Source organism: Capra hircus, chromosome 4, assembly GCF_001704415.2.
Source record: "Capra hircus breed San Clemente chromosome 4, ASM170441v1, whole genome shotgun sequence".
Classification (NCBI taxonomy): domain Eukaryota; kingdom Metazoa; phylum Chordata; class Mammalia; order Artiodactyla; family Bovidae; genus Capra; species Capra hircus.
In genome coordinates this window covers 8,723,390-8,749,402 of record NC_030811.1, presented here as the reverse complement: position 1 = coordinate 8,749,402, position 26,013 = coordinate 8,723,390, and the positions used below count along the sequence as shown (strand labels likewise).

Sequence of the window (26,013 nt, the reverse complement as noted above, 5' to 3'; positions counted from 1 at the left end):
CCTGGAGGCCCTCCTGCAGGAGGCAGGGAGGCCTGCTCTAGACGGACTGGAGGGAAAGGTTTGAAGTGGGGATGAGGCTGAGAAACCGGGGAACGCACGCAGTTCAGCCCCAAGTGGCCTCCCAGACATAAGGGCTGGGGGCGCTCTCCCACACTTTGGGAACTGGCGGGCTTCGGTTTGGGGGAGGGTGGGGAAGGAAAGCCAGAGATTGGTTTCTTCCGAGTGCTCCACTCCGGTCTTAGGGGATCATCTTGCGGTGCGGTAATGACCACCGTTCCTCAGCACGTAGAATGTGCCAGAGACTGGGCCTGAACCCCTCTGGCAGCTTTGAAACTGCTCCCCGCTCCCTACCCCCGCCCCCCCAACCCAGCTTTCTGCTTCTTGCTGGTAGACACCTCATTATGGACATAAGTCTTTCTTCCCAAGGTAAAGGTAGCCTTGGCCACTCAATGCAGGAATGGTTTGCTTAGTCGGTCATGGTTCAGAGGGTAAAGAATCTTGTCTGCAATGCAGGAGACCCAGGTTTGATCCCTGGGTCGGGAAGATCCTCGGGGTAAAGGAACAGGTACCCACTCCAGTATTCTTGCCTGGAGAATCCCGTGGGCAGAGGAGCCTGGCGGGCTACAGTCCCGGTCGCAAAGAGTCAGACACGACTGAGCAACTCACTTTACTTATATCAGATAGAGGCCCCCGAAACCAGAGGGTGAGGACTGCCTCCCCACAGGGGACCCAGAATGCTGGAGACGGCATGGCCTGGTGCGCAGTTTCGCAGGAGTCACTCCTCAGTGTGGTCCCTTTGCAAGTGTCCTGTGTGTCGGTGCCTCTGTCCCGGGCAGGCGCCGGTGTTGTGTTCGTGAACGTCTGCGATCTAACCGGACATTTATGGTGAAGCCTGTCATGCTTGATACTCTGAAGCATTGTTCAGTCCCTGTTTTTATAATAAAGCAAGTCAGCTTTACCACTGCCTGCATTTTCTGCCGTTTATTTTAGAGCAGTGTTTGCCCATCTATGTTCTGTGACATGTAAGATATTGGAATGGAAGCGAGGTGTTTGTGCACTTCAGTCGTGTCCAACTCTTTTGCAACCCCATGGACAGTAGCCCATCAGGCTCCTCTGTCCACGGGATTCTCCAGGCAAGAATACTGGAGTGGGTTGCCATGCCCTCCTCCAGGGGGTCTTCCCGACCCAGGGATCGAACCTGAGTCTCCTACATTGGCAGGCAGGTTCTTTACTGCTAGTGCCCCCTGGAAAGCCTAGAGAAGGGAAGATCTGTGAGTAAATGCATTTAGGAAATGCTAGGTTGGATACTGAGGGGCTTTTAATATGCTAATAAACATCGCTGGCCTTATAGAGAGACATCTGTTTTATAGGAAATACATATCTTACAGGGTCTGTGTACATACATAAGGTGGTGGTGGTGGTGGTATTCAGTAGCCCAGTTGTGTCCAACTCTTTGCCACCCCACGGATTGCAGCATGCCAGGCCTCCCTGTCCCTCACCATCTCCCAGAGTTTGCCAAAGTTCATGTTCATTGCATCGATGGTGTTGTCCAGCCATCTCATCCTCTGATGCCCTCTTCTCCTTCTGCCCTCAATCTTTCCCAGCATCAGGGACTTTTCCAATGAGTCAGCTGTTTGCATCAGATGACCAAAGTGCTGGCGCTTCAGCTTCAGCATCAGCCCTTCCAGTGAATATTCAGGGTTCATCTCCCTTAAGGTTGCCTGGTTTCATCTCCTTGCTGTCCAGGGGACTTTCAGGAGTCTTCTGCAGCACCACAGTTCAGAGGCTCAATTCTTTGGCGTTCTGCCATCTTCACGGTCCAGCTCTCACAATACCACTGGGAAGACCATAGCCTTGACTATATGGACCTTTGTACCCTTGATTTAATAATAGCATCTGAGGGAAGAAAACCCTACTACCATGGTACAGAATACGTTTTGCTTTGTAGAGACATACCGATTTTAGAATCAAATGTGAGAAATGACATTCATTGCCATGGAAGGGAGGCCAGGTGTGGAGTAAATGCTGTGTTTGCCTCTTTGCTCTCAGGCAGAGCGTTGAGCATCTTAAAACACTATAAGTTCTCAGGAGCAGGGTGGGGAACGTGGAGAGCAGGATCCTCCGAAGTCCAGAGTTAGACATGTACTTGTCTAGAAATGGTTTCTGCCTCACTTTATTCCTTGTCTAAATATAAACCCAAAGTGCTATTATAGGAAGTGTCTAAAAAAATTTTTTTAAGCACATGTACCAGCATTAATCTGTCCTCACCACTGAGGAACAACAGCAGAATCTCAGCTCGTGTTGTTCACATTTTCTTGGAGGTGACATACGTTGAAAGTCCTTTTTAAACCTGGAAAATGCTGCTTTGTAACATTAACTACAAAGATGTTTCAGAACTTTTTAAAGTTTATAAACTGCTGGAGTTTTCAAAGCACGCCAGTCCATTGAAACACAGACTTGACTTCTCCTGGGTCAGCTCCCCTGATATTTAAATGGATTCCTTTGCGTTTCTCGCTCGGTGGTTTCCAGGGTGAGAGTGGGAAGCTGAGCCAGGTGTGTTTTTCAGAGCGCTTTGGGCCCCTTTCGGAAGGGCTGTAACATGCAGTGTTCTCCAAGCTTCTGGACCAGGATCACATCGTTTTTTTCTTGAACCGTCTTAGTCTTTGCTTGTTAGATCGTCTTTGAGGAGATGGCTCTTTGGCTGGCTTCTCTGGTCTGGTTCGCTTTGCTCTGGGGTTTTTCAGGTGTGTTCTGGCTGGAGCAGTTCTGACCTTTCTCGAGGGTAGCTGGTTGCCTCCCGGCTGAGCCCAGCCTGCAGGGTCTCCCTGTGGCCCTCCCCACCCTCACAGCCTCCCCAGGCCACATTCAGCTTCTCAGTATACAGTGTTGTCTCTGAGAATGTTCTACATTAAGTGATTGCCGAGTCTTATTAGTTCTTCCTTCGACATACTCTGTCCTCAGCTCTGCCTTGTTTGGGTCTGTCCCCAGCTCCCCTTGCCCGTATTCAGGATTTGTCTTGACTCCCCGGCTACAGGGTCTGTCCCCAGCAGAGGTTGGCGTCACCGTGACCGGCTGGAGTAGGCTCTGCACTGCATCCTCGCCAGCCCTTCTCCACTAGTCCGTCTCACACCCTGAATCTCAGAAAATTCCCAAAGTCAGGCGTGTGCCCGGTGCTGGTCTGCAGCTCTTCTCACTCAAAAGTGGCTGATGTGGGGGCTGGCTCTTCGTCTTGTCCTGGTTCTTCACACCTTCTACCTGTGAAACAATGTGATTTCAGTAGGGCAAACCAATTTGGGGAAGTTCCGTTAATTTTGAGATTTAATCTATAATAAATTACAGATGAGAAATGTCCTTTTGATAGGGTGACTTGTGGGAAATGTCTGTGATTAAAGAATTCACAGGGTATAATCAACAAACTGAAAGTACGGATGTGGTGTAAGGTGAAACATCCATGTTGCTTTTCATGGTAGATTTATAGGTGAGTGAGTGTGTGTCTAACTAGGACAGTGGATTCCCTTCATAGGTTAAAATAGTTTAAAGCACATTCAGATGACTCCTTGGGAGCAGTGAATCTAACTAGTTCTACATTAAAAAGAGGGTCTTCCCCCCCAAATGCAGAGGAAGGTTTCTGTGTTTTACTAACAGTCTGGTAGAGACTAAGGGTGTGTGATCTGAAAAAAGCAGTCCTAAAATGTGCTTCTTACTTCATAGGTAGTTGCATTTGTACTTTGCAGTAAGTTGATATGTTTGCAAAGTTTTTGTATCATTTTGTGAGGCTCATGTCTTCTAAAGTTCCCTTTCTTATATGTGTGAGTACTTGGTAAACTGGAGGAAACCTGTACTTTGTGATTTTGATGTTCTTTTAAAAAGATACTTTATTTTCAACTAGGAACATGATTTGATGGTGTTAAAAATAAGCTATTTGAAGCACAGGCTTGAAAACTTTGCTTGAGAAAATATACCATGGCTCAGTCGTTTCAGACTCTTTGTGACCTCTTGAACTGCAGCACGCCAGGCCTCCCTGTCCATCACCAACTCCCGGAGTTTACTCAGACTCATGTTATTACGTTGGTGAGCTCATCCAACCATCTCATCCTCTGTCGTCCCCTTCTCCCCCGCCTTCAAACTTTCCCAGCATCAGGGTCTTTTCCAATGGGTCAGTTCTTCGCATCAGGTGGCCAAAGTATTGGAGCTTCAGCTTCAACATCAGTCCTTCCAATGAATATTCAGGACTGATTTCCTTTAGGATTGACTGGTTGGATCTCCTTGCAATCTAGGAGACTCTCAGAGTCTTCTCCAACACCGCAGTAAATTATGTGAAATCATAAATTTTGACAGACATTTCTCTGAGGTTTCCCCTGTTAAACTTGAGCTTGACTGTAAAGAGAATAGTACCGCCCCCATCACAGGTAGTAGAGATCAATACTGATCTCAATATGTAGGATATTCTTTACTGTAGAAGTGAAAGGAGCTGCTTTTGTCTCTTCTGTCCCTAAAACAGTAACCCGAAAAAAAGCCAGTACTTCTACAGTGACCATAAAAACAAGTTAGTGTAGATTATGAAGGAAATTCACTACAAGTTTTCGCAACTTAAACATATGACTAGCATCAGTTCATCTAAAAACAAACACAAGTGAAAAATGGCAGAAGCTTCAGTCAGTTTCAGAATCATGTTCTTAGGTGAAGCTGTTACAGGTTTTACCTTTGTTATAGACATGGCTGGATTGTTTTCAGTTGGATTGGGGAGCAGGATTTTTTTTAAATCCCCTCCTGCCACCAAAAAAAGGAAAAAGCCTTTATTGAAGGTTATCAAATGGCATGTGTTCAGGAAACCAGAAGACTTACTCAGATAATTGAGAGACTGAATTTAATCTGTTTGTCCTTGATAGGTGCAAAGCCCAGGTTTAAACACAGCACTTTAGTGTGTTATGTATCTCTTCTTATACTTTGCCGGGTATTTATAAATCTCTGACTACTTGATGTTGTCATAGCTGGAAAGGACATTTTCAACAGGACACATTATCATCAAGTCAGGCTCAGACAGTAAAGAATCTTTCTGCAGTGCCGGAGACCCATGTTGGATCCCTAGGTTGGGAAGATCCCCTGGAAGAGGGCATGGCAACCCACTCCAGTATTCTTGCCCACAGAATCCCATGGACAGAGGAGCCTGGTGGGCTACAGTCCATGGGGTCACACAGAGTTGAACAGGACTGGCGGCTTTGATTGCACATGTGCACGGAATGGGGTGGGGTGCAGACCCCTCGGAGCAGTGGGTGCCTCAGGCTCTTTACCACCCTGTGTGGCCAGAGCGCTGTCCAGGCACCTGAAAGACAGCGCCAGCAGATCTCTCGGACCTCAGGAAGGTGAAGGAATGGGTAAACTGTATTCAGAACAAATCAAATGTGAAAGCTCCAAATCAGATCGCGTGTAGAGTCGGGACTATGTATTCTTTTTGAACCAATTTGTAATGAAGTGGGGAATGTCTTGAAAATTCACTTAGCTAGAGGGAGCTGCTGGTCATGAGTTTTGAACTTAAGGTTAATGTGTTTGGAGTAGGGGAAAGAAAAGGAATGAAAAGGTTTGAAACACCCAGATTAGCTGAATGATCTCCTTCACTTAGTGACGTGGTAACTTTCAAAATCTGCTGACTCAGCAGATGGTATTTCAGGGCCTGGCACTGGCCAAGTACAGGGCAAACCGTGCGCCACGTGGGGAAATGTGGCCGTTAGCGGAACAGGATTGTGAGACCTGAGCGTTGATACATTCCATGAAGACGAAAGTGACCATCTGCATGGTAGCATCCTTTACCAAGGAGGAGAGACCTATGTTGTCTGGTCGTGACGTCCCGCGCCGCCTCCCCAGCCGAGGGCATCTGGACTTCACCCTCGGTGGCCTGCAGCTGTCCCCCGTGCCGCCAGCATCCTGGTCGTCTCAGCAGTGAAGGCGACCTGCTGTGTGTTTCTGCCTGTGTTGGCCCGGGTCCCGACGATTCGGTGGCAGCAGGATGGCAGGGAGTGGCCAGGGTGCAGACTCAGTGGATCCCTCCCAGCAGCAGCTCACTCACCAGCTTGGGTCAGAAACACTTTGCCAGCTGGTATTTTTAAAGCTTTTTGTGTTTTTTAAGTGCATTTGGTGGTGGAATCAAAGAACCAGCTGAATTTTAAGAATGAATGAGATTTCAAAGAAAAGCTGAACTTTGAGCAGCTGCCTGTGGCTGGATCCCCGGGTCCGTCAGAACACGAGGCTCCCTGTCTTCTGACAATGGGTCCGATTTGGTGGGAATTTGGGGAGGTACCCCTGGTGTTTTGTTGTCTGAGAGTATTGTGCAATTTGCTGGCAACATCACTTCATTTTGACTTAAAAAATAAGCACTCTAAGTTTGATATTTCCCCCTGAGTTTTTTGTTGTTTTATTTAAATACTGTGTTAGGGGTTTCAAAGACATCTGATAACCTTTGTTGTTCAGTCGCTAAGTCATGTCCAGCTCTTTGTGACCCTACAGACTGCAGCACGCCAGGCTTCCCTGTCCTTCACTATCTCCCAGAGTTTGTGGGACTCAAGTCCATTGAGTCGATGATGCCATCCGACCGTCTCATCATCTGTCACCCCCTTCTCCTGCCCTCAATCTTTCCCAGCATCAGGGTCTTTTCCAGTGTTGAAGCTGAAGTGTTAATGTGAAAAGTAGCAAGTGCTTACTGTGTCTAGTACCCTTAACAGTTTCTTTGCATAACTCATCTGTGCCTCACAACAGCCTTGTGAGATAGGTAGTGTAATCATTGCAGGTCATTATGGGCATTATAAGTTAAGGAGTCTGCCCAAGCTCATATAGAGTGTAGGTTACAGAGCCAGAAACGTCCCCTCAGACGCCCACGTGCACTTTCGTGCTGACTCTCTCAGAGAGTCTTGCCACCGTGTGTGCCTTTTGAATTGTTTGTTTAGTAAGAAATACATTTCGTAGGTTAACTCTATACATACACAGACATAACTGAATTAAAGATGCTCTGAGTAATACTTGTTATGTTCTATGAGCTCTTTTCTTTTCCCTTTTTTGAAAAGTTCCAGTTACCATTGACTAAGCTGGTTTCATGGCCTACACACTAATGGGCATGAAAAACATGCATGGTATAGATAGTCATAATCAAATGTAATAATTTTTCCCCTTGTTTTAAAGTGAATGAAAATGCTTGAAAATGAAATACATGCAAGCAGCAAGCTAGATCACTGAATTAACATGCCTGTGAAACGGAGAGCCGAAACTTGGTCCTTAACAGTTAAAACTAGTTTACGTGGACAAACGAGGCAGTCTGTATCGTCAGTTCAGTCCAGTCCCGTCGCTCAGTCGTGTCCGGCTCTTTGTGACCCCGTGACCGTGCAGCACGCCGGCTGCAGTCTGCGCGCTGCCTGTTGAATCGCAGGTGGTTATGGCCGTCTTCGAGTTTCCTAAAGCAGCCATGCTTGTGTCAGGCCACTGGAAGTCACACAGTCATTGGAGTAGGAAGAGTGTACACACTGACCGGATTAAGAATCAGCTTTAGCTTTAACAGTACCTAAGGCTTTGAGTGCTTTTGTGTGGATTTTTAGAATTTAAAAAGACCTATTAATTATTCAAGTACCAAAAGTAAAAATTGTATCTCAATTCCTATGATGTTCATAGGACAAAATTCCATACTTAATGACATCCAGAATTTCTCATAGTTATAAAATATGTGTGTGTATTCTGGGGACTGAGTTGAATTAGCATATTTCTTTATTTGTAGAATTAAAAGGGCAGTGGTCTCAAGGACACGGTAGCTGTATTCCCTTATTTAGTGTAAGTTTCAGGGCCTAGTAACTTCAAAGCTTCTGCTAGTTTTTAGAAAGTAGGAGATCTCATAGAACAAACCCATGAAGCTTTAAATACATTTGCTCACATCCTACCCCAGAATGGTGGGTCCTGAGCCTGGTTCTTCACTTCCCATCCCATCAGTTTTATAGTTTTAATTGCCTATTTGAGTAATTTCTCTTAAATTTTATACATAATGTAAATGGTGTGTCTCTCCTCACCCCATTTTTCTCAGTACTGTTACTGTGCTGGTAGAAAAATGAAATGACATGTAATTAACATGCTCCAGCGTGCCTCTCTGTAGTTCTGTATGCTGAAGGGCTGGGTGGGTTTGGAGGCTTTTTAAAGCAGCATCAGCGATTTAGATGAGTCCCACAAATACCTGGAGTCGCCATTCACCCAGTATTTCTGGAGCACCTCCACCCTGCCAGGGCACTGTGTTTGGTGCTGAGGATTCAGCTGTGAATTAGACCACTGCTTTTGAGCCACAGAGGAGAGCCCATGGATCCGTATTACTTTTATTAAATCTGAAGATTCTGGGTGAGATATTTTGTTTACAAAAAAGAACTTCAGTTATTGATATATTTTCCATTTTTACAGTAACAGGTATAAATGTAAAATCTACTGATTAACATATCCATTATTCAAATAGCAATAATTAGCAAAATAGACTGATTTTTAATGAAGAAAAATGAGCAAATGTAGTATTTAATATTCAGCATTAGCTTTTTGTTTACTCAGGTTTTCTAGGTTATAAAATGCAAGTCATTTTATGAGCAAAACCTAAAGATCAAAAGTGAGCCTCTACTTTCATTTAAAAAAAATTTTTTTTCAACTTTTTTTTTTTTAAGCAGTTGTAGGTTCCCAGCAAAACTAAGAGGAAGGTGTAGAGATTTCCTGTATCCCTCCTGCCCCCACATACACAGACTCCCCCATTTTCAGCACCCCCCCACCAGAGTGATATATTTGTTACAAGCAAATCGACATTAACACACAGTCACCCAAAGTCCATAGTTTACATTAGGATTCACTCTTGGTAGTGTGTGTTTTATGAATTTGGACAAGTGTATAATAACATGTATTCATCATTATAGTAGCATACAGAATAGTTACATTGCCCTAAAAATGCTCTGTGCTTTGCATATCTATCTCCCTGCCCCTCCACTAAGTTCCTGGCAACTTCTGACAACTTCTTGTGATGTGTGCTTTAGTCCCTCAGTCATGTCTGATTTTTGCCAACCCATGGACCACAGCCCACCAGGCTCCTCTTTCCATGGGATTTCCCAGGCATAAATACTGTGTTACCATTTCCTTTTCCAGGGGATCTTCCCGACCCAGGGATCGAACCCACCTCGTCTGCATTTGGGCAGATTCTTTACCACTGAGCCACCTGGGCAACTTCTTACCATCTCCTTAGTTTTGCCTTTTCCAGAACGTCATACAGTTGGAGTCACACAATACGTATAGTCTATGTAGCCTTCTCAGAAGGGCTTCTTTCACTTAGTCATGTGCCTTTAAGGGTCCTCCATGTCTTCTCGTGGCTTGATGGCTCATTTCTTTTTAGTGCTAAATAATATTCCATGGTCTGGAAGGACCACAGTTTATTTATCCACTGACCCCCTGAGGGATATCTTGCTTGCTTCCAGGTTTTGACAGCTATGAAAAAAGGCACTATAAACATCTGTTTGAGGGTTTTCATGTGGACATTAGTTTTCAACTCCTTTAGGTAAATAGAAAGCAGCACAGTTAATTGCTGAAATGTACGGTCAGAGCGTGTTTAGTTTTGTCAGAAGCCCACGGTGCCTTCTAAAGTGTCCACACCATATTGCTTTCCCACCAGCAATGAAGGAGAGCTCCTGTTGCTCTTCTCTCTCACCAGCATTTGGTTTTTGTCATTGTTCTGAATTTCCGCCATTCTCATAGGTGTGTGGGCATCCCATGTGGCACTAGTGAAAAGGAACACGCCTGCAAGGCAGGAGACATAAGGGACTCGGGTTGGATCCCTGGGTCGGGAAGATCCCCTGGAGAGGGGACTGGCACCCACTCCAGCATTCTTGCCTAGAGAATCCCATGGGCAGAGGATCCTGGCGGGCTGCAGTCCATGGGGTCACAGAGTCAGACACGACTGAGGAGGCTGAGCATGCAGTAGGTATGTAGAGGTGTCTCATTAATTTGCGTTTTCCTGATGATGGTATTATGTAGTGCAGCTTCTCATATGCTTATTTACCATCTGTATTTCTCCTCTGGTGAAGCCTTTGGCCTATTTTTTAATCAGATGGTTTTCTTACTGAATCCTAAGCACTTTCTGTATATTTTGGTTAACAGTTGTTTATCAGATGTGTCTGTTGCCAATGTTCTCTCCCAGCCTATGGCTTGTCTTCTCATTCTCTTGACTGTCTTTCTCAGAGCAGACGTGTTTCATTTCAGTGAAGTGCAGCTGGTCAGTGATTTCTTTGTGGACCTAGCCTTTGATGTGTCTAAAAGGCCACACCTTTACCCACGCTCATCTAGGGTTTCTCCCATGTGATCTTCTAGAAACTTTATAGTTTTGCTCTGCTTTTATTTTTAAGGAAGGCTTTGCAAATATTACACGAAAAATTTTCAACATACCAAAAGTGTCCTTGCGTTTAATTGCTTTTAATCATTTTTCTGACTAAGATCAGATGCGTTAGATGGGTTTTTAATGATCACCTCCTACTATGGTTATTTTTTAAGAAGGAAGGAAGATCACCATCAATTGGGGAGTTCCTACTAAATACTGGCCATAGAAGCAGGCCTGTTTACTTATGATGTCTTATAGAACAACTCTGAGAAGTTGGCATTCGGATCTTTAACTTCAGTTGAGAATTGAATTAGCACTGGCGTTGAAGGAACCAAGTGTTCCCCTTCTAAGTGAGTCTGACTAGTCGTGCTCCTTGGTTTTGGAGTCTTGGGAAGGATTTGTCTCCTTGTAAAGAAAGCTGAGCAACAAAGAATTGATGCTTTTGAACTGCAGTGTTGGAGAAGACTCTTGAGAGTTCCTTGGACTGCCTGGAGATCCACCCAGTCAGTCATAAAGGAAATCAGTCCTGAATATTCATTGGAAGGACTGATGCTGAAGCTGAAACTCCAATACTTTGGCCACCTGATGGGAAGAACTGACTCACTGGAAAAGACCCTGATGCTGAGAAAGATTAAAGGCAGGAGGAAAAGGGGATGACAGAGGATGAGATGGTTGGATGGCATCACCAATTGATTGATGAGCAGAAATGATACTGGCAATAACTGCCCTGGAGTAAGGAGAATATTTGTGATTTCCTGATGGCAAAGTCAGAGGTGGTCCCAGAACCCCTGTGGTCCACTGACTAGGCTCCTAACTGGGGGAGTGAGCTAGGCTCAGTCTGAGGTTACAAGGATGCTCTGTGTGTGGACCAGCCATCATTCAGTGCTCCCAGCCTCTCTGGGCGGGCTTCAGGTTGATTTCCAGTCTTCTGCGGTGACTAAGCTTGAGTTTACAACTTCTTGTCGTTTGGGGCCACTTTATCTTGGGGGATAGGTTACTAGAAGTGAGATGGCTGGGTGGACTGGTCAATGCACCCACGGCGTTTTCGGGTACAGCCAATTACTGCCTGCAGAGTGAACACCTCCACCAGCAACAGTTCAGTCGTTTTGACTTTTGTCATGTAGTGTCTGTGGATTCTGGAATCCAGAGGTGCGTTTTTGGAGATCTGAAAGCCCAAGTCTGAGAGACTCTTACCCTCGGTGTTTCTCGCTGGCGCCGCCCCTTCCACTCCACGTGCTCCGTGTGTCTTTAAGTTAATTTCACCGCGCTGAGGTCTCCTTTCATCCCAGCTCCACGGGGCTATCGGCCGAATGTTTCTGACGTCACATCCCTGCTCCGGAACCTTGTGGGACTCTGTTGCCCACTCAGAATAAAGGCCTCGCATCCTCTTACTACAGACACCCCCTCCTCTCTTCGAAGCTCTAGCCCGAGCCCCCCGAAACTCAGTCTCCTGCCCTTTGCTTTTCTGCCTCCCCCTCTCCCCGGGCAAAACCCCTCAGATACCACCTGAGAAGCATTCAAAGTGCAGACTTTGTAGAGCCTTCTTGGGCATTGTAGTCTGGAGTGACTTCTTCCAGACCCTCCAGACTCCTATTGCAGTTTTACCTGTATCTTCACGGGGGCAGTAAAACGTCTCTGCCCAGTGACAACTCTTCTGGTACTTCGGCTGTCTTTTAAATATTTTATGTTGCAGGAGAACTCGAGCCCCTCTATTGGTAACACACTAGATGGCAGTTCTTAAAGCTTGCTTTCCAGTGGGACACCCAGTAACACTGCTTTTCATGCTAAGGCTCCCGCATATCCTCTAGAACCTGGTCATTTTGTAAAGATCCATTCCTTGCTGTGACTGACCTGAATTTGATCCAGAACGATTTGTAGCTAGCATGCTTTAAAGCTGTCTTTTTTTCCTTAACAGTTTTATTGAGGTATAATTCACATACCATAACATTCACTTGTTTTAAATGTATAATTCAGTAATTTTTAGTAAAATTAGAGTTGTGCAGCCATCACCACAATCCAGTTTTAGAACATTTCCTTTACCCCAGAGGATCCCTTTGGGGTGAGGCCTGCCCCCTGTCACTCCCCGCTCCCCCCACCGGCTCCCCCGTCTTGCAGGAGCCCACTTCCTGCCTCTCCAGTTCACCCATTCTGTACATCTCATGATAAATGGGCTCGTGTAACACGTGGTCTTTTTCTCCTGGTTTTCACTTAGGCTCATGTGTTTGAGGTTCATTCATGCTGTGGCGTGTATCAGTACTTCATTTTTTATTGCCGAAGTGTTTTCTTTTGTATGACTAAGGATACCTTGCTTATCCGTTCACCTGCTGGTGGGCATTTGGGTTGTTCTACTTTTTGGCTTTTATATGTAATGTGTGCTGTGAACATTCATGTACAGGTCTTTGGATGGACATACATCTTTTTTTAGCAGGGGTTAGATCCCTAATAGTGGAATTGATGGGTCATGTGGTAGGTGAAGAATCCGCCTGCAATGCAGGAGTCACAGGAGATGGGGGTTCGCTCCCTGGGTCGGGAAGATCCCCTGGAGGGGAGGGCATAACAACGAACTACAGTATTCTTGCTTGGAGAATCCCATGGACAGAGGAACCTGGTGGGCCACAGTCCATAGGGTCACAAAGAATCAGACACGACTATAGTGACTTAGCACAGTGGTAAATTTATGTTAACTGAACGCAGTCTTTAAATGGCCCAAATGTTTAATTACTAGCTTTGAGTAAAGACATAAACAAGACAGTTTGAGCACTTATGATTCAGGCCTTGGGAACTTGACTCTGAAGTGATTGAGAAAAAGCAGAACCCATTTCCCATCTGTGTGTGTATTTAGATTCTCTTTCTAGCCGTAGATTTAATGGCTTTGAATGACTAACTGGAGACAAAACTCTGCTAATGTTCCTAGAAAGACATCTATTAGAATATTAATTGGAATTTTTTATGCTTTTGTCAACTGTAATTGTTTGAACTTAATTGTAATTAAGCCCTTAGTTCTATATAGAAATGGAATAATACACATTTACATTTTGTAAGTATACAAATTTCAATAATGGAGGTCAGGTAGTAAATGCCTTTCTTGGTGATGTACAGACAGAACCCTAAGTATTGAACGTACCAATTGTTGGTCTACATTTACAAGATACTAACCCTTGTTCTAGTATCTTTAAGAATACTTTGATTTAAAAAGTGAAACATTTAAATAATTCATATTCAAATACTAATAAATGCATATACAAATAAATAGGGATGTAAGTATGACTAAGTGTCCAGTTCATGATTTGGCCAGATCTTCCTTGACCTATTGGTTTGCAGTCCTTTGGGCCCGACATCACACTCTGACATCTTGAAGATTTCACTTGCATTTTTGCATGGTTCCTGTGAAGCCATGTTGTAATCTCAAATTAGAGAGTACATCCTAGCAGCACACTTCTTAAGGAAGTGGGATAGGAAATCTCCGCCTTCCTAAGAAAACAGCATGGAATGGTGAGTGATGGAAAGAACACGGCTTTGGAATCCAAATATTTGGGTATGAATCCTTGTCACTTGTCACTAGAGTGGTTTTGGGAAAAGTATTGAACATTTCCAAGCCTGAGTGGGGCTTCCCTGGTGGCTCAGCGGAAAGAGAGTCCACCTGTGATGCAGGAGACACAGGCTTGATCCCTGAGTCAGGAAGATCCCTTGGGAGGGAGATGGCAACCTTTTCCAGTGCTCTTGCCTGGAAAATCCCATGGACAGAGGAGCCTGGTGGGCTACAGTCCATGGGGTTGCAAAGAGTCGGCTACGACTAACTGCACACACACACACACACACACACACACGAGCCTGAGTGTCCTCGTTTGCAGGAAACAGTACTATGCAGAGAATGCGGTTACTGTAAGGATTCGGTGAGGGGAAAGGATTACAACTCCTAGTGGCCCAGGGTCTAGCAGTGAGGCCCACAGAGAATACTGGGTCCTTCCTTTACACGGCGAGACCAGGGGAGAGACTGCCGTTAGTGACCCAGGTGAGAGGTGATAGTGACCGCCAGACTCTTGATGAGTTGGTGGGCATATCATGAGAGGTGGGTGATTCAAGAGACGAGGAGGGAGTTGATGGAACTGACTTTACATCAGGGGTGAGAACAGGAGAAACCAGAGCTGACCTTTTACCAAGATGGGGGATACAGAGGAAGGCTTAGTTGGAATGTAGGCCAGTCAAGAGGCTAAGCAGTGGCCCTTAATTTAAGGTGAGGGTGGAGGGACTGGGGAGGGGGAGGGATGGTATATGTGAATGGAGATGGGTCTGCAGCTAGCAGGGGGCGCTTTCATCACCTCCAGGATTTTGAATCGGACCAAGCCTTCTGCTCACCAAGGTAAAGAAAGGTGGAGAGGGAGGTGTTTCGTTTAATTCACATGAGCTTGTGGCTTCTGGAAGGTTCAGGAAAGGAGAGAAGGAAGGAGAGTTGGGTCAGGAGCAGATTGGCGTGGCCAGTACACAGAGGGTCCACAGCCAATGGACCAGGAGGGGAGGGGAGCGCCACCCCACGTGCTGCTGATGGCTCATCTGACTTCTGAATTATCAGAGTGAGAGTGTAGAAGTCTAGTAAAATCCTGTCCAGAGCTATACAAAGTTTACAGCCTGAAGGCTCCGCCTTACCTTATCCCAGATATGCACATCAAGCCCAGGTTTCAGATGGTCAGTTCAGTTTAGTTGCTCAGTCATGTCCGACTCTTTGCGACCCCAAGGACTGCAGCACGCCAGGCTTCCCTGTCTATCACCAGCTCCTGGCGTGTACTCAAACTCATGTCCATCACGTCGGTAATGCCATCCAACCATCTCATCCTCTGTCGTCCCCTTCTCCTCCTAGCTTCAATCTTTCCCAGCATCAGGGTCTTTTCCAGTGAGTCAGTTCTTCGCATCAGGTGGCCAGAGTATTGAAGTTTCAGCTTCAGCATCAGTCCTTCCAATGAACGTTCAAGGACCGATTTCCTTTAGGATTGACTTGGTTGGATCTCCTTGCAGTCCAAGGGACTCTCAAGAGTCTTTTCAACACCGCAGTTCAGATGTTGCATTCATTTAAATCATTAATGGAATTTAAGAGTTTCTCAGGTGGTGAGTTTACCAGTCTCAGTTCTAAGTGGCACTGAGATTGCTTGGTATGCACCAACCAGATCATGATCAAATGGCACAGTTTCCAGGGGTGTAAGTGAGAAGGTACTGTGTTTTGGTCCCATCCCCTGCCACATCGTGTCCTGAACTTGACCACCTCCCTGCCAGGCTCCATCTTTTTGCTTCTCTTTCTTTTTCTACCGCATATGTTGTGTAAAAAGCTGGAATCAGGATTGCTGAAAGAAGTATCAATAACCTCACATATGCAGATGACCCCACCCTTATGGCAGAAAGCGAAGAGGAACTAAAGAGCCTCTTGATGGAGGTGAAAGAGGAGAGTGAAAAATCTAGCTTAAAAGTCAACATTTAAAAAACTGAGATCATGGCATCTGGTCCCTTCCATTCATGGAAGTTTGATGGGGAAAAAATGGACACAGTGACAGGCTTCATTTTCTTGGGCTCCAAAGTCACTGTGGACAGTGACTGCAGCCATGGAATTAAAGGGACGCTTGCTCCTCGGAAGAAAAGCTATGACCGACCTAGACAGCATGTTAAAAAGCAGAGACATTACTTTGCGAACAAAGGTCTATATAGTTAAAGATATGGTTTTTCTAGTAGTCATGTATGGATGTGAGAGTTGGACCATAAAGAAAGCTGAGCACCAAAGAATTGATGCTTTTGAACTGTGGTGTTGGAGAAGACTCTTGAGAGTCCCCTGGACTGCAAGGAGATCCAACCAGTCTAAAGGAAATCAGTCCAGAATATTCATTGGTAGGACTAATGATAAAGTCTCCCATACTTTGGCCACCTGATGCGAAGAACTTAGTTGTTGGGTTTTTTTTTTTTTCCTTGCAATATTTTTTAGGTAAATCCCAACCATCCTATCATTTCACCCACAAGAGTATTAATCTGGTGAGGCTTGGGGGTTTTGCTTATTTTTAAACAGGAGCCCGTAAACCCTGAGGCCGGTGCCTTACACAGCTCTGAGCCAATGTTCCAGGCTATCAGCGAAGCCCGACCTTCTCTCCTGTGTTTCGTGTGTTTTTACTCTCAAATATAAAATGGTATCATTTAGTGTGTATTCCCCTATCACTCCCCCCCCCCCCGGACTCTTAATTGACAAGGTTGTGTGTGGTGTGCCGTGTGGCTTTCTGACAGCTTATATGTGACTTCTCTTTTTGGTCACCTTTCATGTATTTCCTGGTGTGCACAGGCAAACGTTCTTCTCAGTGTAAAGCACTGTTTTACCATCTGTTTCATTTCTTCTGTGCCATACTGCAGGTACGAAGCCAGGGACTCTGCATACTTTTAACCAATTGTGAGAAAATAAGTAATTACTGAGTAATACTCAGGATCATTTCAAATTTTAATCAAATTTAAAATGTTCTTAAACTAGAAAAGCCAAATTTAGCCTTGTTTTTTCTTTAACAGTGAATTTTAACTATATTTTCATTAACTCTAATAATGACTATTTTTAAAAGATACTGTAACAGCTTAAATCCTTGCTTTTGTTTTGATTTTTTTTTTTTTTACATTTTTCAAAAGCAGTCACCTAACCGTCGACACAGTTGTGGTCATTCTGAAAAACCCTGTGTTGTGTATTCTGTTACAACTCTGATCTGAATTATTTTTGCTTTGTTCCTTGAACACTGTTCTACATTGGCTTGTGCAAAAGCATCTGCTAAATGTGTTTGGTCTTAATTTACAGGAACAGAGGCAGCTACTAGGACCACCTTAATGGACAAAAGTGGTATCTGGATTTTTTTTTTTTTTTAATGTTTGCGGTGAAACTGAGCAGGGGCTACAATTCTGTTATTACTTTAAAATCTGTGGGCTCCTCCCCTAGAGTAAAAATGTAGGTTCATTAAGGTCTGAATTTATGTTCCTATCTGTTTTGTACTTAGGGCTGGTCGGGCAGGGGAGTAAGGTGTTCGGAGAATTCAGGCAGCCCCGCTGGTGAGACGTGGTGAGGAACGCGTGGCCCTCTCCAGGTCAGGGGCCGCGGCGGGCCGGGTCAAGTGCAAACACCCCTGAAAGCAGAGCCGAACCCCGGGCCCTCCATCGCTGACGCCCGCGCCGCCCGTCCCCAGGCACCCGGCTCCCAGCCCCCAGCCCCTGCCCGCCCTCCTCTCCCCGCCTCAGTTCTTCGTGGAACCTGGAATCCTGCTTCTGGAAACTCCTCGGACGCCTCTCCAGCTTTGGGCCCCCTCGCTTCTCCTCAGAGGCTGCGGCTCCGAAAGCCGCGCTGTGGCCGTTGCGGGACCCCTACGTCCCTCCCCGGGCTCCCGGGAAGGCGCGCCGGCTCTGGGTGCCTTCCTCCCGGGTACAGGCTCCGGGCTCCCCCGGTGCTGCCCGCCTGCTGCCCCGCGGCGGCGCCTCCTTCTCCACGCCCAGCGCCCTTCCCGGTGATGCAGCCTCTGCGAGGCCGGGCCGCTGGTGCCGCCGCCTGTCGTCCAGCCCTTCCCGGGCCTGAGCACCCGCCGCCGCCCTGCGGCAGCCCCGACCCCCGCCCCCCAGCGAGGACGCGGGCTTCCCCTGCCCTGCGTCCCCGGGCAGCCTCTTCACGCCTTCAGGGCCGGAATCCTGGAGAGAGTCTGCGTTTCTTGCGTGTAGTTGCTCTGCAGCGTTGTGTCTCTGCTGTGTGGCACAGTGCCCGCAGTTATAGGTCTACACACCCCCCCCTCTCCTGGGGTTTCCTTACCACCCAGGTCACCACACGGCGCGGAGGAGCGCCCCCTGTGCCTTGCAGCAGGCTCTCATTAGCTGTCTTTTTTCTGTCTTTCTGTCAGTCCCCATCCCCCAGCCCATCCCGCTCCTGCCTTCCCATCTCAGTCACTCTAAGTATTCTCTAGATCTGTCTCTCTCTCTGCTTTGCAAATAAGTTCATCTGTACTATTTTTTTCTCTGTATTCCACATATAAGCAATATTACATAATATCAGTTTTTCTAACTTCACTCTGTGCTGTTTCACTCCTTTTTATGGCTGAGTAATATTCCATTGTGAACATGTTCCACATCTTCAGCCATTCCTCTGTTGGCGGACATCTAGGTTGCCTCCATCTCCTGGGTATTGTAAATAGTCCTGCAGTGGACTTTGGGGTTCACATGTGTTTTTGAATGTCAGTTGTCTCCAGGTATGCCCCCCGCAGTGGGATGGCTGGGTCATGTGGTAGTTCTGGCTTTAGCTTTTGAAGGCGCCGCCGGTGCTGTTGTCCATGCCCGCTGTGCCAGTTTACATTCCCGCCAGCAGTGCGGCAGCGTCCCCTTCTCCGCAGTCACTTCAGCACTTACTGCTTGTAGATTTTTTAATGATGGCTGTTCTGCCCGGTGTCAGGGGTGTAGTTTGGCTTTGCGTTTCTCTAGTAATTAGTGACGTATTGAGCATCTTTTCATGCGTTTGTTGAGCATCTGTGTGTATCCTTTAGAGAAAAGTCTAATGTCTGTTTAGGTCTTCTACTCCTTTTTTCGTTGGGTGGTTTATTTCTTTCATATTGAGCTGCATGAGCTGTTTGTGTGTTTTGGAGATTAATCTCACGTCTGTCGCTGTCCTTCATAACCCACTCCAGTTTGATTCCTCCTGTTAAAACCACGGCAACACCTGCCTTCCTCAGGTCCCCAGGGTCTTACATAGAACTAAGGTCAGAAGCTACGTTTCAGATACTGTCATTATGATGAAAATAATAGCTCACGTTTGTCACAAACTGTGTTGCCATTTTCAACCAGGCCCCTCATAGATGTTAAGTGATTTACCCAAGATCATACAAGAAGTAAATGGCAGCGACTGCGTGAGGCCCAGACGACCGTGCCCTTCTCTGGCCTCCAGCATAGGTCTTGTTTTTTGGCTGTAGCTTGGCGGGTACAAACTCTTTGGGTTCCCCACCATCTACTCTGTCTCTAAATGTTCCTCAGGCTTCAGGTTGGGCCTGTCTCTGTGATTGATGGTGGTTCCCGCTCTGTAGTGCTGGTCAGAGACGAGCCTCCACAGTCTAGCCTCCAAGGACAGATCACAAGCACCTCAGCTTCCCCGGGTCCAAAAGCCAGTCTTCCCAGTCTGTTGTGGTCTGTGCTCACAGACGGTCCCAGGGTCCCTTTATCATGTAGGGACACGTGAGTGTTTATCATAGGCGCTCACATCACCAGAGAGGAATCCATAGGATCTGTACTGCCTGTTACAGCAGTACAGCTGTTAAAAAGTCAGCACCTGGAAGGTCTGGAGTCGGACGCTAGTGTGATGAACAGTGGACTATTTTTCGTTTCCAAACCAGTGAGGCGTATTTCGTTGAGTGAGTGAGGTTTATCTCATTAAGTGAAAAAAGTCATAGAAGGATGTGTGGTTGATCCCAAGAAAGTTAGGTCTCTGTAGGGATCAGCACAGATTTATTTACCTTTCCTTTTTTAAAAAAATGTTCTGTTGTTTCTTGAAAATCCAACCCTGAGATGTATTCAGGGAAAAATATGCTCTAGCCTAGTCAGTTTGAGTGGGAGATATTTTATGCTGTTTTTCTGACAGGAATTCATAAGACACATTGACTTATTAAGGGCTCTGAACTCTTGTAGCAAGCGAAATATTTAGCTGCAGTAAAGGTGGCGTTTCCCCAGATCGGCTGGATGATCTGTTCAGTTGATGTTCCAGTTAGTGTCTGCAGACATCTGTCATACGTGCTCTGTTAAGAAAGCCCTTTCCTTACTAATGAAGCTCTGAGTTACTAATATCAAAGAGAATATAGTTTTTAGGATTCTTGGAGGTCGTTTGGTTAGTTTATGCTTGTACTCAACCAAAGAATCTTACGCACCATTAATCTTGAGAAATAGACTTTGATTAGTTCACAGTTTGAAGTGTTAGAACACTTGTTTTAATACTGAGTCTGATGGCTTTCGTATCCCTTTGGAACAAGTCTCTTTCATGAGCCAGGTCCTTGAATATCCAACCTCCCTGCTCCTCAGACAGCTGTGTTTTGACTCCTGGGTTCCACTCCCTTATCTTACTTGGTTGGGGGAGGGGAGGGTGAAGTGAGCAGTGCTTGACTGGTGCAGGCTTCTGAGCCGGGGCTGGGGCGGGACAGGGCCGCGGCGGGACAGGGCCGCAGCGGGACAGGGCCGCAGCGGGACAGGGCCGCAGGCTCCGCCCGCAGGTTCCCGCCCTGGGTTGGTTGCCTTTTGTGCCTTGGTTTCTGCACATCCACTGAAAAAAGCCAGTCTGCAGTTTCTCTGAAAACTTGAGTGTTCCTCCTGGATATTCATGACCGCGACGGAAACCCTGTGATGCCAAGGAGTCACTGTAAGACAGTGCTTTTGCCCCACACTCGCCTAAGTATATGTTTGGTTTAGTTTTGTTTTTTTGTTTTTAGTATCTCCTGGCTTTTTGGACATCCCTAAGTTTTATGGCTGTGGGATGTGAATTATTAGGAAAGTATTTTTATCCCTTACCCCAAAGCCATTTCAGCCTCTGACTTTTCATGAGGTCCGCCTGAGGTTATGGGTAGTTCTTGATGGCCTGGTTATGGGATGGAGGGCAGGTGGTTTGTGTGGTTTTATTCCTGAAAATTCCACACTGACAGATAAGCTATTTTATGGGCATCTATGTTATTGTATTTATTATTCCAAACAGTTCACTATCAAACATTGAGGGATGCATCCAGTCAGTTCAGTTCCTTCGCTCAGTCGTGTCCAACTCTGTGACCCCATGGACTGTAGCACGCCAGGCTTCCCTGTCCATCACCAGCTCCTGGAGTTTGTTCAAACTCATGTCCATAGAGTCAGTGATACCTTCCAACCATCTCATCCTCTGTCGTCCCCTTCTCCTCTCAGCTTCAATCTTTCCCAGCATCAGGGTCTTTTCCAGTGAGCCAGTTCTTCGAATCAGGTGGCCAAAGTATTGGAGTTTCAGCTTCAGCATCAGTCCTTCCAATGAATATTCAGGAGGGATACATAAGCAGATGAAATCCAAACATAGCCCCCCACCCCAAGGTGGGACCTCCATCACCAGAGCACCCCCTATCCATTTGGGCCCCACCACGTGCCCCTTCCAGGAGGAGCTGGACTCCCAGAGGTCCTCCAGCTGTAAGGTCCTCCCTGACCTCCCCACCTGGCGCGCTTGCGGGGACTGAGCCCCCAGGAGCAGAAGCACAGACTGCTGCCCTGTGTGCCAGTCCACGCAGCGCTGGACGCCTCCCAGCTAGGGGCTACCTCACGGTTCGGCCCCTCTCTGCCCAGGCCTGCATCCTCCCCTGCCCCTCATAGATGTCATCCCGAAGAAGCATTTACCACCCAAACTCTGTCCAGGCATTTGCTCCACAGAGCCCAGCCTGAGACCAGCAGGTCAGCTGCTGTTAGCACATGGCCTGATTTTTAAGACGTTTCTCTGATGTTCTTACTTTTAATGTTTCCTTTTAGATGTAGTTTTAGCTTTCTCTATTGTAGGATAAGTGATAGATGTTAAATATTATAAATGGGAGACTCTGGGGGTTATTAAAAATAAAAGATGAGGTTAGCCTCTTTCAACTTATCAGTTAAGTCGGTAATGGCATGTGAATTTTTGTGAACTGTGTAAATTTTGGATACTCGGTGAGGACAACTAGAAAACGGGAATGACTCATTTGAAAGGGAAAACAATAAAGCGCCTAAAAGCAGAAGTAAGGTAGTTTGCTGACTTTTCACCGCACGAGCCGAGATTTGGCTGTGGCACCAGATTCCCACTCATAGAGCTAGACAGAAAATGTGTGTGATAAAGTAGACTTGTTATTTTAACATGAGAGATTGTGTTTGATCTTGGAATACCGGTGACTCTGATACAGTAAGACTCATAACTCGAATCGGATGTACAATAGGAGAAAGAAGGAGCACATTTGGGTGCTGATGTTGAATGGGGACAGTGAGGTCGTGTGGGGAAAAATAAAATCACTGACCATTTTATTCGGTGTACCTTATTAACCTTGCCCCTGGGGTGGAAGTGAGGTGGGATGATAAGTGCCTTGTTATTTTTGTTGAGTCTCGCAAAGGTGTCCAACTCTTTGCAACCCCATGGACTGCAGCGCACCAGGCTTCCCTGTCCTTCACTCCCTTCAAAAGCTTGCTCAGACTCAGGTCCGTTAAGCCGGTGATGCCATGCAACCATCTCACGCTCTGTCACCCCTTTCTCCTCTACCCTCAATCTTTCCCGGTATCCGGGTCTTTTCCAGCAAGTCAGCTCTTCACATCAGGTAGCCAAAGTATTGGAGCTTTAGCATCGGTCCTTCCAATGAACATTCAGGGTTGATTTCCTTTGGGATTGACTGGTTTGATCTCCTTGCAGTCCAGGGGACTCTCAAGAGTCTTCTCTAACACCACAGTTCAAAAGCGTCAATTCTTTGGCGCTCAGCTTTCTTTATGGTTCAACTGTCACATCCACACATGACTACTGGAAAAACCATAGCTTTGACTACAGGGACTTTTGCTGGCAAAGTAATGTCTCTGCTCTTTCATATGCTGTCTAAGTTGGTCATAGCTTTCCTTCCAAGAAGCGTCTTTTAACTAAACGGCTGCAGTCACTGTGCACAGTGATTTTGGAGCCCAAGAAAATAAAGTCTGTCACTATTTCCATCGTTTCCCCATCTATTTGCCTTGAAGTGCTGGGACCAGATGCCATGGTCTTAGTTTTCTGAAACTTGAGTTTTAAGCCAGCTTTTTCATTCTCCTCTTTCACTTTCATCAAGAGGCTTTTTTAGTTCCTCTTCACTTTCTGCCATTAGGGTGGTGTCATCTGCATATCTGAAGTTATTGATATTTCTCCCAGCAATCTTGATTCCAGCTTGAGCTTCATCTAGCCCGGCATTTCACATGATGTACTCTGCTTATAAGTTAAATAAGCAGGGTGGCAGTAGACAGCCTTGATGTACTCCTTTTCTTCCCAATTTTGAACCAGTTCATTATTCCATGTCCGGTTCTAACTGTTGCTCCTTGACTTGCATACTGGTTTCTCAGGAGGCAGGTCAGGTGGTCTGGTATCCCCATCTCTTGAAGAATTTTCCACAGTTTGTTGTGATTCACACAGTCAAAGGCTTTAGGGTAGTCAGTGAAGTAGAAGTAGATGTTTTTCTGGAATTCACTTGCTTTTTCTATGGTCCAGTGAATGTTGGCAATTTGATCTCTGATTCCTCTGCCTTTTCGAAATCCAGCTTGTACATCTGGAAGTTCTTGGTTCACATACTGTTGAAGCCTACTTTGAAGGATTTTGAGTATTACCTTGCTAGCATGTGAAATGAGTGCAATTGTGTGGTAGTTTGAACATTCTTTGGCACTGCCCTTCTTTGGGATTGAAATGAAAACTGACCTTTTCCAGTCCTGTGGCTGCTGCTGAGTTTTCCAAATTTACTGGCATATTGAGTGCAGCACTTTTAACAGCATCATCTTTTAGGATTTGAAATAGCTCAGCTGAAATTCCATTAACTCCGCTAGCTTTATTTGTAGTAATACTTCCTAAGGGCCACTTGACTTCACACTCCAGGATGTCTGGCTCTAGGTGAGTGATCATACCACTGTGGTTATCTGGGTCATTAAGACCATTTTTGTGCAGTTCTTGTGTGTATTCTTTTGTTTTTATTTGGCTGCTCTGGGTTCTAGTTGCAGCATGTGGGATCTAGTTCCCTGGCCAGGGATTGAACCTAGGCCGCCTGCGTTCAGAGCCCAGAGTCTTAGCTGCTGGGCCACCAGAGGAGCCCGCTCTTCTGTGTACTCTTGCCACCTCTTCCTGATATCATCTGCTTCTCTCAGGTCCATGCCGTTTCTATCCTGCATTGTGCCCGTCTTTGTATGAAATGTTCCCTTGGTGGCTCTGATTTTCTTGACGAGATCTCTAGTCTTCCCCATTCTACTGTTTTCCACTATTTTTTTGCATTGTTTACTTAAGGCTTTCTTACCTCTCCTTGCTATTCTTTGGAACTCGTCGTTCAGGTGGGTAGATCTTTCCTTTTGTCATTTGCCTTTCTCTTCTTTTCTCAGCTGTTTGTAAGGCCTCCTCAGACAACCATTTTGCATTTTTGCATTTCTTTTTCTTGGGGATGCTCTCGATCACTGCTTCCTGTACAATGTCACAAACCTCCACCCATAGTTCTTCAGGCACTCTGTCTGTCAGATCTAATCCCTTGAATTTCTTTGTCATTTCCACTGTATAATCGTAAGGGATTTGATTTAGGTCATACCTGAATGGTCTAGTGTTTTTCCCTACTTTCTTCAATCTAAGTCTGAATTTTGCAATAAGGAGTTCACTACCTGAGCCACAGTCAGCTCCTGGTCTTATTTTTGCTGACTGTATAGAGCTTCTCCATCTTCAGCTGCAAAGTATAGAACCAATCTGATTTCGGTGTTGACCATCTAGCGCTGTCCATGTGTAGAGTCGTCTTTTGTGTTTTTGAAAGAGAGTGTTTGATATGACCAGTGTGTTCTCTTGGCAAAACTTACCTTGCTAGCATGTGACATCTTGTGCACACCAAAACCCAGTGGGAGGAGAAATTCAGCTGTTTTGGGGAAAGGATGAGGATTTCCAGAAACTGGGCCACCGCCCACTTTTTGACCTTTTATGGCCATGCTTGGAGCCGTTCTGGTGCCCGTTGATGTGTTGCGTAGCATACTGAGGTGTGGCAGTGAGTGTGCCCCGAGACCCAAGGTCTAGGGGACGTTAGCCACCCGCCATCTTGGGCCTACTTGCCTCTAACCAGTTTGTGTCATGTCCTTGGGCTGTGTCATTCTTTTAAAGGTTGTGTGCCGTGCCCCCTTCAGTCTCACTACCAATCCAGGACACGCCAATTCTTCTCAAGTGGGGTGATGGAATGTGCCACGCAAGGTCGACAAAAGGCAGATTGAAGTCAGAAAACATTTGCAAAGTGGTGGCTGAGATGTTAAGTTTCTTAAAACTAAGAGGATTCATCCTGGTGTTAGACATTTTTATGTTTCACTTTTGGACGTACCTATTTGAATGTATGACATAAAGTGTTTTTAAGGTTAGGAATGGTGTTGTGGTTTCATAAAATATGAAGCCCCATAGCTTAGGTTCTAAGTGTCAGAGTTGATGAGGCTTCAGAAGTTCGGGCACTGCCCACTCGTGTGGCTCCCGCTGTCCTCAGTGTGCCTCAGCCCACAGAGAGCCCCACGCGGCCACTGAGGCGCAGGGCGCGCTGGAGCCTTGCAGGCCGTGACACCCATTCTTAGTGTTCCAGGTGCCATGCACCTCCCAGCATTTGTTTTTTGGAGCCATTGAAGTAATTTGGTGTTTCCTAGTTTTGCACCGGAAACACTTGTTTAAAAACCACCACATTTTGATGTGATGGACATAGACAGTCCTCAGCGTGTGTCTGTAATGTTTTATATTGGCAAGTGCTGACTTAACACAGTATTGGATAGCTGATGTTCCTTATCTGTGGATTCATAATCCTGAGGCATTATAAATTGTATTTTGCAGTCGCTTCATACACTTAGAGATAATAGCCATTACCACTTGTCAACCCTGATAGCACAGTTGGTAAAGAATCCACCTGCAATGCAGGAGACGCCGGTTCAGTTCCTGGGTTGGGAAGATCCGC

The 26,013-nt window shown here is 46.1% G+C and overlaps 1 protein-coding gene across 5 annotated transcripts in view; it reads left to right on the top strand.

Moving 5' to 3' along the window:
* Positions 1-26,013, top strand: part of CUL1 (cullin 1) — an 88,580-nt gene that overhangs the window by 7,621 nt on the left and 54,946 nt on the right. Inside the window, exon 1 of one of the 5 annotated variants that reach the window (XM_018046825.1) lies at positions 13,761-13,855. The exons of 3 other annotated variants lie outside the window; for them this stretch is intronic. The gene's annotated coding sequence lies outside the window, so the exon portion shown is untranslated. Of the gene's footprint in view, positions 1-13,760; positions 13,856-17,427; positions 17,452-26,013 lie in introns of those variants that run through there. One more of the 5 variants, XM_018046826.1, reaches the window with a different exon arrangement.